Below are 13,889 nucleotides of genomic sequence, written 5' to 3'. Positions count from 1 at the left end.
TTATTTACTTTAAAGGTGGGTACACACGTCAGATAAGTCTTTGCAAAATGAAAGATCACAGACCAATTTTACCCCCTTCCATGTAGTATGAGAGCCATACTCTACATCTACACAGTCTATTCGATTGAGCTGAACTCCCCATCAGATAAAATTTTTGCAAGATGCTGCACACAAAGATGCTGTACACATTCAACAGATCAGTATCTGCAAAAGATCAGTTCCTGAAAAAGATCCGTTCCTGCAAAATGCATTCAAAGCCTATGATATCTGCAGATCTCATATACACCTTGTTTAGTGGACCATCATCTGCAGATCAGACAATTATCTGCAGATCTGAAGATCCAACCTGGTAGAACTGATCTGCAGATAATTGTCCGTTAAACAAGGTGTGTATGAGATCTGCAGATATCATAGGCTTTGAATGCATTTTGCAGGAACGGATCTATTGCAGGAACGGATCTTTTGCAGGAACTGATCTTTTGCAGATACTGATCTGTTGCATGTGTACAGCATCTTTGTGTGCAGCATCTTGCAAAGATTTGTATCTGATGGGGAGTGCAGCTCCATAGAATAGATTGTGTAGAGTATGGCTCTCATACTACATGGAAGGGGGTAAAATTGGTCTGTGATCTTTCATTTTCCAAAGACTTTTATCTGACGTGTGTACCCACCTTTTGTTAGTGATGCCTCTTGTTCTCTTTGACTGTCATTCTCTGATACACTTCTAAGGGCAAAAGCAGGACACTGACTTCCTGTATTTATTTAACACACCAATTATCTCTATCAAAGTCTATAGGCCACCAAAAAAAGGAAACGAACACTGGGCAACTCCCAATTATAATTTAATTTATGTGTGCACTTATGCACTTTTTGACACAGGTTTGTTTTAAATGTTGAAGTTGTAAAATGTACCTGAGATTATCACCGTATGGCGCATGCTATAGGCAACAGATGGCCTGGCACCTGTTTAGCTACATCTTTCAGGTGGCGGGATCTGGGCGTAGTGTGTAACATACATGTGCAGTTCTCCCCTGGGACTTTATCCCTACACACATGGCAGAGGCTAGATTCACATTAGCATCCTGCTAAATAATAAAAAAAAAAAAAATGTAATAAACTGTATCTCCCGAGCGTTCCATCTCAGCCTTGTTTTTAGCTCCCGGAAATTCAAAATAGAGACATTTTACTGGTGATGGTAATGATGGGAAAACGACTATGTTTCATGCTAGTATAAACTTTGCTGAAGTGTGTAAACCTAATGCTGGGGATACACAGTAAGATAGTTGCACCGGGTCGAGCCGCTGGCTCGGTCTCGGCGCATCCCCGCCGGTGCCTGGATCGATCCCCGCTTGTCCCCGCGGGCGCTCCTTATCTTCCGCTCGATTCCCCGCTATTGACCGCCCGCGGGGATCGAGCAGGGAGTCGATCCGGCGGGTCATCGGACCTGTCGGAAATTATCAATCGAGCCATCAGCGGCTCGATTGCTAAGAAAGTATCTTACCGTGTATCCCCAGCATAGGAGTGGTGTTTATGATCATACTCTGGCAACACTATAGAAGGTCAGGGTCCTTTCACACTGCACGTTGCAAAGCAACATATTAGATGTGCAGTGTGACCATACAGTGAAGCATTCAGTACAATGAAAGTATGCTTCACTGCCTCTGTAAACGTGCACTTTGTCCTGCACATGCATAGCATGCTGTGCATTACTCTAATGGGATGCACCACACCCTGTGGGAATGAAACATAGAAATATAATTGCATCGTGTTGAGATGCGATAATATTGTCTAGCGCGACGGAATCCGTAGCGGATTCAGTGTGCAAGGACCATAACGCAGGCTTCAGCTTAGGATGAGCGCTGTACTTTAAACAAGTTGCAGCAGTGAAACAAGTACTTTTTCATAGCAGATGAAGAAACTTAATGGATCAATATTCAAATGAAATTTCCTTTTGGGGGGATAGGTGGCGGCAATTAGTTTATTCTCTGAATCTAGAGGTACTCCATTTGCATGTTTACATATCTTGTAGTGTAGCCAGAGGCACTGATTCTGAGGGCACAGATCATCTCAGATCAGAGATCTTATGCTGGGTACACACGGTACAATTTTCCGTGCAATTTTTCCGACCCAATCGGTTTTTCCGCTCGATTCTGCGCTTGATTCTCTTATTTTAGCTCGTTTTTCTTATATTTTCCATTCACTTCTATGAGAAATTGAGTGCAGAATCGGGAGTAATATGGGACATGAGGGATTTCATCCATTGGATGTATCTATCGTACGGAAAATCGTACCGTGTGTACCCAGCATTAGGCTTTTATACATTCTCAATAAGTCTCGCTTGAAATGTAATGATTGTTTTGTGTAAAAGGTGAAGGGATGATCTCTGTATAAGCAGGCTGCTCAGCATCCTTCTGTCTTATGGAAAGGAAGAAGGGAGGGGAAAAAAAAGGAGTCGCTCTAGTGCAGATACAATAGCCCAACTAGTGGTGGGTCATAAGTGATCCGATCCTGCAGAATGCTGATATTCTCAATGACATCTCATAGCATTTGTATGGCTGCTAAGTTTTCACTCAGTGGTGAAAATCAAGTATTTGTATGTAGCTTTAAGTAATAAAGTTTTTTTTAAGGTGGAAAAGGGTGGAACTTCAATTGGAAGGGGCAGGCTTGAACTGTTGACTCCTTGACAAGTCAGTGTTTCAGTGCTCTGAGAAGACTCCAGGGCACTCTTGAAGGTATGCTAATGTACATGTTTGAATAGGTGCCTGTTAGTAGAAAAGGGTGCTTTATTTCTGCAAGTGTTTAGGCTGCTTGACCAGTCCATGTAATGACTAGTCACCTGTGGTTCATGCAAATCTTTCATATGGGATTTCCGTAGCAGTACCAAGTTGCAATGAATACTATGACAAAAGATTTCTGCAAAGTGCTTACATAAGCAAGCCCATGTCTGACGTTAGAGCTCAATAAAGTCTGCTTAGTTTTCATCAAACTCAATAAGTATCCTAAAAATAGTAGCAAAGATGAGGAAACGCTCACACCACCGCTGCACTAGCCAAAGGAGCAGGAATCACGGGTCTCAGAACATGCAGGAAAAAGGCATTCCGCTACACCAAGGCTGGGTATAAAACTTTTCTTCAACTTTATTAGCACATCAGTAGAACATGTAAAGGCTGACGCGTATCGGAGCTCTAAGAGGCTCCTTAATCATAGCTATGATTAAGGAGCCTCTTAGAGCCCCGTCTGCAGAGAAGATGGAAGTAAAAGCCATATGTAAAATTAAGTCACTTTTTTTCATGGATGGTTCATGGATTTGTCTTGTCTTGTCTTGTAAGTGGGAGTTGCTATGACACATATGGCCTCAGTTCACTAAGCAGTTTAGTCTAGTCTACTGATGGTTTAGTCAGTTTTATCAAAGGGGAATTCACTATTACCAAACATTACACCAAACCAGTAGACTAAAAACCATCTGTAGACTAGTCTAAACTTCTTAGTGAATTGAGGCCATAGCCTCGGTGGTAAGTAGGTGGGAGTTGCTTTTCATTGTGGAGTGGTCAGCACACCAAATGCCTTGAAGAGTCTTTTCAGGTGTGTGAGCATCACTTTCTTTGTTGTTGACTTTTGTGTTTCTAGATGGCTTGTGGGCTATGGACATGCAAATAGTACTTTGCATGTCCATATCTGGCTGAACTTGATTTGTTAGTTCTGGATAGATTGGTCAGTGTTTCCAAATTCTGCCTTGTTTTTTTTTTGTTCCCATTAAGGTGATGCCAACAAACAATCAAAGGTACACAACATCAAAAACACATGGACTCACTTGCTTCCAGTAATCTTGCCTGGCTGTGTATCCCCCAGCAGTAATCTAGTGCTTATTTGTAGATGCAACGAAAAGACAATGCAAGCTGAATACTTCAAAGAATGAGCAGTTCACAATTATGCACAAAGTAGTGTGCCTTTTTATTGTGCATGGTCTACAATCATTTTACATAGGGGATGCGCTTAAAGGACAACTACCGTGAAAAAATGTTAAATTTAAAATGCATGTAAACGCATACAAATAAGAAGTAGGTTTCTTCCAGAGTGAAATGAGCCATAAATTACTTCTCTCCTATGTTCCTGTTGCTTACAGTAGGTAGTAGACAGAACCGACAGATTTTGATTAGTCCATCTCATGTTTATTCCCCCTGCTTAGGGGAAATGTTTAGGGGGCATTAGGTGAGGGGTGGGGTTATGCATTGGGGCAGGGTTAAATTTAGGCATCCTCTGGGGAGGAGCTAAAGGCTCGTACACACGCTCTATTTTCAGGAGCGACGGGTCCGTCAGACCCACCCGATGGGCGGGCGTTCCAGTGACAGTAGAGCGTGTATACAGTCTGTCAAGCAGACTGATAAGACTGTTTCTGAAGGATCCGCTCAGTCTGACGCACCCGTCGCTCCTGAAAATAGAGCGTGTATGAACCTTAAGGTGGCCATACACTCGTTAGATTAGCATCAGATAGATCATCAGATAGATTTCTTATCTATCTGATGTGTTTAGGAACATTTTTTACTAGGATTAGAATTCCAATAGATTTCAGTTTGAAATCTATTGAAAATCGATCTGATGGCATTTTTTTGCCATCAGATTTCCATTAAGGCCAATGCAAAATGATAAGCAATCTCAACAGATCGACCTAGATTTTCCACCCTGCCAGGTCGATTGAAATCAATCAAAATCGGCCGCCAGTCGGTCGATTGGTCAACCGATTTGCAATTGGCCAGGAAATTGGCTGAGTGTATGGGCCCCTTTAAGGTCCTTACCAAGCGGCTTTTATATCTATAAAGAGATTACTGAGCAAACAAAAAAGAAAATTGTTGGGCTTTTTTTATTGTTATCTCAAGCCTTTTTTGTTTTTTGTATACATTGTACTTGGATGAGACAGTCTTAAGGTCCGTACACATTCCGGACTGGAGGCAACGACGGGTCCGTCGTCACCTCCCGCTGGGTGGGCGTTCCAGCAACAGTCCGGCGTGTGTACAGTCTGTATGCAGACTGATACGGCTGTTTCTGAGCGATCCGCCCGGCGGATCGCTCAGAAACAGCCGTATCAGTCCGCCGACAGACTGTACACACGCCGGACTGTCGCTGGAACGCCCACCCAGCGGGAGGTGACGATGGACCCGTCGTTGCCTCCAGTCCGGCGTGTGTACGGACCTTTATGTATGTTTACAGGGACACCACAGTGCAACAATGCAAAAGTGCAGCATTGCTTTGTGGGTCCTGATTACTTGTCTGATGCCCAAACAAGAGTGACTTGACTATTTGCAAAAAACACATTAGTATCTGTTTTTGGAGCAAGCCTTCTGCTTTACCTTCATTGAAATGGACACCTTCAAACTGTGTGTATCCTGCTTGTCCTTCCCATTCTCCATGGCTAAGGACAGAATACAGCTCTCAGCATATAGCTGAGCAACATACATGATCTGTGCAGTTATTGTTCCTAAACTGTCAACAAAATGATCACTTTCTTTCTAGATTTACATCTTTAACAGTACACTGGCTGTTGCTTCAAACTTTTGTTTCCCATTTAAGCGTTTTTTGGGGGAGGGATTTGTTTAAAGTTTTATGAAGTAAAATTAATTTCGACGATCATGGTTTCTACTAATGACTTGTGTAAATGTATAAAACAATAGTGACGCCTACCATACTAAGCTGAAGATGTGCATTGTTGACTCGATTAGTCGGCCTGTTTCCGTTTATGAATTAGCATAGTAAGATTCAGTTCTTGAAATGACAGTGAAAGGACCTCCCCTACCTATAGACCCTACACACATACAGTATGCCAGTATTCGCATCTGATCAATAGACATCTAATTCAGATTATCGGGAATTTTTTAATCAGGATCTTCCTAGAAGAACAATATGTAAACTGCTACTTGCATAAATCTCTAATGCCAGGTACACACAATGAGATTTTCTGGCAGATTTACTGTCAAATTGATTATTTCCGATCGATTTTTCCATAGAAGTGAACGGAAATCATATGGGACATGTTGGAAATAATCAGTCTGACAGTAAATCTGCCAGAAAATCTCATTGTTTGTACCAGGTGTAAAAAATAGTATGCTGATTCAGGTTTTTATCTTGCTTTCCGTTGAGAAGTCAAATCCATTTTTTTCCAATTCCCAATTCAAGACTTTAGAAAATTTGCACCTGTCCCCAACCAGAATGTCCAGGTTTTGTGTGGGGAAACTAGGAAAAATTGCTCTAAATGCCTAACAGTAGTGGTTAGCACTCTTGCCTTGCAGTGCTAGTTCCCAGCCAGTGCACTATTTGCATGGAGTTTGTATATTCTCTGTGTGGGCTTACTCCGGGCACTCTGGTTTCCTCGCACATGCCCAAAACAAACAGATAAGTTAATTGGCTTCCCCCCCAAATTGGCGCTAGTCTACAATATATATACTACACAATATAGACATACGACTATCGTAGGCAATAGATTGTTAGCCCCTCTTAGGAATGGTTAAGTGACAAGACAATATACTCTACTCTGTACAGTGCTGCAGACATTTTTTTAGCAATATAATGTAACGTGTCTCATGCTAATTTTTTCATAGGGTGCGTACACACGCGTCCAGTTTTATTGAGCAATTTTACCTACCTCTATATATTATGAGAACATACCTACACAAACTGTTCATTATACTCAAAATCTGTTGGGCCTCATACCATTTGGAAGTGGTAAAATTGACCAAACAAAATTGTATATGTGTACCAGGATTCGGGATGGTACAGAGAGACCACCAGGCATGTGTAAATGGGAATTATTGGTATTCTGTCATAACGAGCAGCAATGAAAGACAGAAATCCGTGGGTGTGTACAAATACACGGGTCAATCCGGCGGCCGATTAGCCGCTGGATCGACTCCCGCCGCGTCCCTGCTCGTGCGCACGGATCGATTACTGCTCGTCCCCGCCGGCGCTCCTTATCAGCTGCTCTATTCCCCGTCATTGTCTGTGGGCGGGGGTCCAGCAGCGTGATCGGACCAGCTGAATATTATCAGCTGGCCGGTTCAGCTGGTCGATACACGGTACAGAAACGTACCGTGTATCCCCAGCATGAGGCTGAACATTTACAACTTACTTATGTATGCACTGGGAGAAAACGTTTCTTTTTTTTTTTTTCCCCCAAAGGTAGCCGTCTGCCTCTGAGTACCTTGTGGTTTAATATTGGGGATACACCATACGTTTTTACCCCTGATAGAAGAGTTCGATAGATAATTTCCGACATGTCCGATATTCCTTCCGATTATTTTTTTGGCTCGATTTCTCATAGAAGTCAATAGAAAAAGATAAGAAAAACGAGCGGAAGTTAAGAGAATTGAGAGGAGAAAAAAATCGAGCGGAAAAAACTATCGGGTGATAAATCCAGCAGAAAAACGTATCGTGTGTACCCAGCATAAGAAAGACCTTTTACATCCCTGCCTTGGCACTTGGGAGCATTTAGCTTAGCATTCTACTAGTTAACTTCTTATCTGACTATGGCAGGTTAGACCTTCACAGCTGCTGTTTTTTGATACAGACTTCAGCCCAGCACTTGATAAGCACCCATTGCTGATGCTGCAGGAATAATGAAGCTCAAAGCCCATTTCAAACAATGTATTTATGAACATTGGGTTTACTTTATAGTTGTCAAACAACCACTATATGCAGTTTTTCTATGTATTACGTTCGATACCAAAAAGGTATTTTAGAAGGTTTTTACATTTCTGGCTAATTGTATATAAACTATAAATATTTCATATGCACTATTGTGTAAGGTGATGCTTCATATCTTAAAATTTAGAAAAACTTTTTTTTTTACTCTAAACTGCGCTGAGATCAGATTAGACAGACTTCACAATTTTAAGCACACCTGACCCGAGGCAAAGCTACCTAAGGTAAGCACAGGTGTGTTCACGCTGTATCCACATACTTCAGTGTGTTGTCCATTCCTCTCAGGGCTGTGGAGTCGGGCAATTTTGGGTGCCTGGAGTCGGAGTCAGGAAAAAATGCACCGACTCCGACTCCTAATGAATTTGTAACTGTAATTAAAATAGAAAATATGATAAAATGTTCTATTTCTCAGATAATAGTCATTAAAAATAATGTATATATACAGTAATAGCTGTGCTTAGTCCACAAAAATGAAATAAACCAATCAAAATTAGTTACTTGTGCTGCTTCAATAATGCAGTCCCTGTATTTTTAAGGTCAGATATACATATCTGATTGTGACTGTATATATGATGTGTACACAGGAATCTCTTATATATACTAAATAACATCTATGCTGTAAAGGTGCGTACACACATGCGACTATAGTCGTTTGTAACGATCGTTCCCCGATCTTTACCAATGCCGATCGTTACAAAAAACAAACCACCGACTATTAAGGCAAACGACGAACGAGCAAAATCGCTACAAAAGAAAGTTCTGTCTCGGCGGATTTTAACCAACGACGATCGTTTGCAAAAGTAGTACATCGTTGGAAACGGTCGTTCGTACTAGGCTTGACATGCGCATTTCACAATTTCTCCGTGAAACTTCTCATTTTTATGCGCAGGCGCAATAGTTGCTTTACGTGATGTAACGTTCGTTCTAACGATCAGATCGTTACACACCTTTTAAAACTAACTTTACTTAGGTCGTTCTTTCATCAATTAAAAGTTCGTTCGTCGTCCTCAACTAACGATCGTTGTCGCATGTGTGTACGTAGCATAAGAATAAAGCCTGATGTGTAGCTGTGTCACTAATAGAGATGGTCAATGAGATGGAAATAATTCTGCATTGATGCTGATTTATGCAAATGTATGCACTCCCTTTGCTGATGAAATCAAATAATTTGATATGTTGTTAAAATTCGGTTTAGTGACTGCAAATTAAAGGGTACCTGAGACGGATGAAAAGTAAAGTTTTATACATACCTGGGGCTTCCTCCAGCCCCCTTCAGGCTAATCAGTCCCTCGCTGTCCTCCACCACCCGGATCTTCTGCTAAGAGTCCTGGTAATTCAGCCAGTCAGCGCTGTCTGGCCGCATGCCACTCCCACAGCCAGGAACATTCTGCACCTGCGCAATAGTGCTGCACAGGTGTAGTATGCTCCTGGCGGTGGAGTGTGTGCATGCGCACTACGCCCGACTGGCTCAAGTACCTGGACTCATAGCAGAAGATCCAGGTGGTGGAGGAGGACAACGAGGGATGGATTATCCTGAAGGCGGCTGGAGGAAGCCCCAGGTATGTATAAAACTTTATTTCATCAGTCTCAGGTTTACTTTGTTACACAGTAGTACTATACTCTACATATGCACTCCCCACAGAGCTGCAGGGAATCCACTGAGAATGCTGTGCACATTGAACACAGAGGTGTTGTCTGTTTACAATCTCCTTATTCCCCTGCAGAGTACCTGCACATCATTCTTACATGTTCCCACACTTACATTGCCTAGGGCCTGATAGATGTTCTTTGTTCCGGTTTGCACCTTTTACAAGTACTCTTACCAAGGACTAGTTTTAGTCTAAAGGGAATAAATATAGTAGTCTACATATCCTTCTCACTTCAGTTGTCTTGTAAAATTCCTAAGCGTTGGCAGTTAAGAGACGAATTTCACGTTACATACTTTTAATCAACAACATTGTAATATGCAAATTAGAGGAGTCGGAGTCGGAGTCGGTGGAATCCTAAACTGAGGAGTCGGAGTCGGTGGATTTTTGGACCGACTCCACAGCCCTGATTCCTCTCCTCGTCCCCCCAGTCCCTGGAATCACTCCTTAAAATATCTGACTTTTAGCTAAAATCAGACTTTCACACAGGAAGAGGCAGAGGCAGGCTTGCTGCAATGTTTCCCTCCCATTATTCTCCCATTCCCTCCTCTTCCCCACACCAGGGCCAACAGGGAATGGGATGGTGAATGGAGGGAGCATCGCTGCAATCCTGCCTCTTCCTGTTAGAAAATCTGACTTCAGCTGAAAGTAACATTTTTCAAGCAGTGATTACGGGGGCAGAGGAGAACCAGGAGAGGGACAAGACAGCACATGCGGGGAGATCCAGCATGAACATACTTCTGTGCTTAGCTTGGGTAGCTTTCTCTCAGGTCAGGTACCCTTTAAAGAGAACCAGAGGTGGGTTCTAAGAAGCCTAATAGCACACAGAGGCTGGGTCTGCATATAATGCCCAGCCTCTGTTGCTATACAGTGTCCCCCTTCAGGCCCCTCCTGCGCTCTGCTGTCCCCATAAATCAAACACTGTGCTAGCGACATCGCTAGCCGGCTGTATACCTCTTGATGTGTCAGTCTCGCCGCTCCCCCGCCTCCTATAGGTCGCTGCTCCCCGATTTGCGTCCTTTCCCTCCTCGCTGATTGGAGGGAAGGGACGCAGGCGGGAAGCGGCGACATATAGGAGGCGGGGGAGCGACGAGACTGACACATCCAGAGGTAAACAGCCGGCTATCGACATACTGTGTGTCGCTAGCACGTTTGATTTATGGGGACAGCAGAGCGCGGGGGAAGGGGGGAGGTGGTTGGTGCTGGGGGGGGGGGGGGAGGATGCTGTATAACAGAGGCTGGGCATTATATGTGTGCTATTAGGATTCTTAGAACCCACCTCAGGTTCTCTTTAAAGGGTCTAATAGACATCAGACTTTGATCAGTTTAATCTGGGAGTGCCCATTTCGTCGCCCCAGTATAGGTACTATAGTTCCCCAGTGTAGGTAGTATAGCTGCCCCAGTGTAGATAATAGAGCTGCCCCAGTGTAGATAATAGAGCTGCCCCAGCGTAGGTAATAGAGCTGCCCCAGCGTAGGTAATAGAGCTGCCCCAGCGTAGGTAATAGAGCTGCCCCAGCGTAGGTAATAGAGCTGCCCCAGCGTAGGTAATAGAGCTGCCCCAGCGTAGGTAATAGAGCTGCCCCAGGGTAGGCGGTATGCTGCCTGCTACCTCTGTGCCTGTTCCCGCCCGCCGCCTCCTCTCCTACGTCAGGCGTCTCCCCGCCTCCTCTCCCTCTAGTGCTACAAGAAAATGGCCACCGATCTCCGCATTTGTGGACATCATCGGCCATTTTCTTGTAGCAATACACAGAAGGGGGAGAGAGCAGGGCGGTGAGTGGCTGGGTGTGCTCAGGGAGTGCTTGCAGAGATTTAGGGGGTGCATGCCCCCTGGAGCCGCCCATGAGCGTCTTATAGTCCGAAAAATATGTATGTATATTTGTTTTGTGGTGGTGGTGGATCTCTTGTACTCGGCAATTGTCAAAGTAGCTCACGAGCTGAAGTGTGGGCACCCCTGGTTTAAAGTATTCAGTTCATAAACTACGGGCACCACGGTGGTGCAGTGGTTAGCGCTCTCGCCTTGCAGTGCCCGCGAATCCCAGCCAGGTCAACATCTGCAAGGAGTTTGTATGTTCCCCTGTGTCTGTGTGGGTTTCCTCCGGGCACTCCAGTTTCCTTCAACATCCCAAAAAACATACAGATAAGTTAATTGGCTTCCCCCTAGATTATGATACATGCACTACACCAGAGGTGCCCACACTTTTTCGGCTTGTGAGCTACTTTTAAAAAAATTAGCAAGTCAAAATGATCTACCTGTGTACAATTTTAGGAGCACAATTGTATATACAGAATGGAAAATGTAGTGCGGTCGGGATCTACCATGAAGCCCTTCACGATCCACCTAATGGGCACCCCTGCACTACATGATACATACAATAGACGTATGACTATGGTAAGGACTAGATTATGAGCCCCTCTGAGGGACAGTTAGTGACAAGACAATATACACTGTACAGCGCTGCGTAATATGTCGGCGCTTATGAATACTTAAATAAATAAAAATTAAATGTCAGTGCAACCACTCCCAATCTCCAAGCCAATATGGTAATTTCAATTTACCACCCCACCCCCACGCAGTGGTAGCCGTCCTGCTTTTCCTCCTTTTTTTTTCCACTTTAAAATAATTACCGGGTCTCTGGATTTCCTTCTTCCGTCCTTAGCTCCACCCCCTAAAGGAAGAGATCATAGGTGCTTCTCTGATTGTTCATTGAGAATCACCTATGACCTCTTCCTTTAGGGGACGGGGCTATGGATTGAAGGACGCCTGGTAAGTATAATGTTTTTTTATTTAAAAAAACCAAAAAATCACATATCAGAAGCACTGTACATGTTAATGTGCAGCGCTTCAAAACCTTGTGTAATCGCTGTCACAAACACCCTAGGAATCGCTGCACTCATCGCTGCAGCGATTCCTGGTGGGTCCCAGGCCTTATAGAATTGCCTGGATATGCAACTACAGCTGTTCTTGATTATTTGTAAAATGCATTGCTACATGTAATTATGAAGTAGTTGCGCTGCTAGCTTATAGTCCCAAAAGTATGCAATACTTATCACTTGAGAGGATATTCCATCCAATGGCCACCAAAAGCAAACAATTAAAAGGAGACAAAAGAAAAAACTTCATAGGGCAACACTGTCAGTTTTTATAGATTCCTTCACCGCATTGCTACATGTATTCAACTGCAAAATGGTATCTTTTTTTTTTTAGTTTTTGTATAAAATTCACATTTTAACAGGAGTGAATAAAGTACAGTTTCCTATATTAAAAAAAAAGTACGAAGGATAGTATTCGTTCTGCATTAATTAAAGAGACTCTGTAACAACATTTTCAGCCTTCGTTCTTCTATCCTATAAGTTCATTTGCCTGTTCTAATGTGCTCTGGCTTACTGCAGCCCTTCCTAATTGCACAGTGGCTGTGTTACCTCTGTTATATGATCTAATCTGTTTTCTTCTGTCGGCTCTGTCAGCTAAGGCTGGAATGTGTGGAATGTGCAGGGCTGCTTGTGATTGGATAGAAGCGATACACACCCTCTGCAGGCCCCCTGCAGGCTCTGTATGACTCACACACTCTGCTTATGTGAGCCTATCACAAGCTGGTTAGTTTGTTTGTAAACACTGCCTAAAACTGTTAATTACAAGCCAGGATTGCAGCAGAGAGTGGCAGAAACAGCACAGAGGGGCCAAGGAGAACATAATGAATAGAATGGTATGCTTTTTGCTGTAAAAATTTTAGAGTACAGATTCTCTTTAATAATTTTATGTAGGGCCAGTTGAAGGAACAAGCTAAGAGATGGCACTGCTGCTAAGCTTTGCATACCTAGTGCAGAAACGTTGCTTGAAACGGTCTTTCCTGATTGCTTTGGGTTACGTAATTTCTCAGATGGCTGTATGGATGTTTTTCTCTAAATCATCAGCCCACTAAGCTGTATGGGTAGGGAGAAGGGGTAGAAGTAGCCCCCCTGAAGCCTGAACCACAATAGTGGGTCCTGAGGATACTTAAACTTGACAGATGGCTGAAATGGAGACTGCAGGCATCCAGGGATATCTATATTCTAATTAGATTTTCCCCAAAAAAGATCATGAACATTTAAAAATGGTGTGTCTGTGTGCAGCTTTAGGCTCTGCTTTGTCAGTAGGCCCACTTGTGGGCTGTTTTCCTTCTCTGAATCCCCCCTCTCGGCACCCCCTTTCTCCACTTTCATATATCGCTGTTGTAGCAAGCTGCTTAAGAATAATTATATGTTTTGCCAGTGTCTCCTGTGGCTTCTCTCTCCCTGTACAGTCACATAAGACATTTCAAAATGACTGTTGTCTTATGACTGATGCGAAAGTGCAGCATAAGGAGGGGAGAAGCCAGCAGCTTATAGGAACCCTGCCAAAGGAGGTAGTAATACTTGTTCAGTATGCTTCAGTGCCTGGCTCTGTCAGAGGTGTCTCTGGACGCGTGATACAATTCTCGTGTAATGGGTGGACATGTGGAGCTTATGGGTCAAATTAGCTTAAAATGGGACAAAAAGGCATAGAGGACATCTGAAGCTGTTGGCCATGGGGGGG

At 43.5% G+C, this 13,889-nt stretch overlaps 1 protein-coding gene across 2 annotated transcripts in view; it reads left to right on the top strand.

Annotated features, from left to right (window-relative positions):
• The window catches only part of AFF1 (ALF transcription elongation factor 1), a 205,870-nt gene that overhangs the window by 27,907 nt on the left and 164,074 nt on the right, over positions 1-13,889 (top strand). The gene's annotated exons all lie outside the window — the stretch shown is intronic.

Source organism: Hyperolius riggenbachi, chromosome 1 (genome assembly GCF_040937935.1).
Source record: "Hyperolius riggenbachi isolate aHypRig1 chromosome 1, aHypRig1.pri, whole genome shotgun sequence".
In the NCBI taxonomy this organism is placed as follows: Eukaryota; Metazoa; Chordata; class Amphibia; order Anura; family Hyperoliidae; genus Hyperolius; species Hyperolius riggenbachi.
The sequence above is the reverse complement of the archived record's forward strand: the minus strand, read 5'-3'. Positions and strand labels throughout refer to the sequence as shown.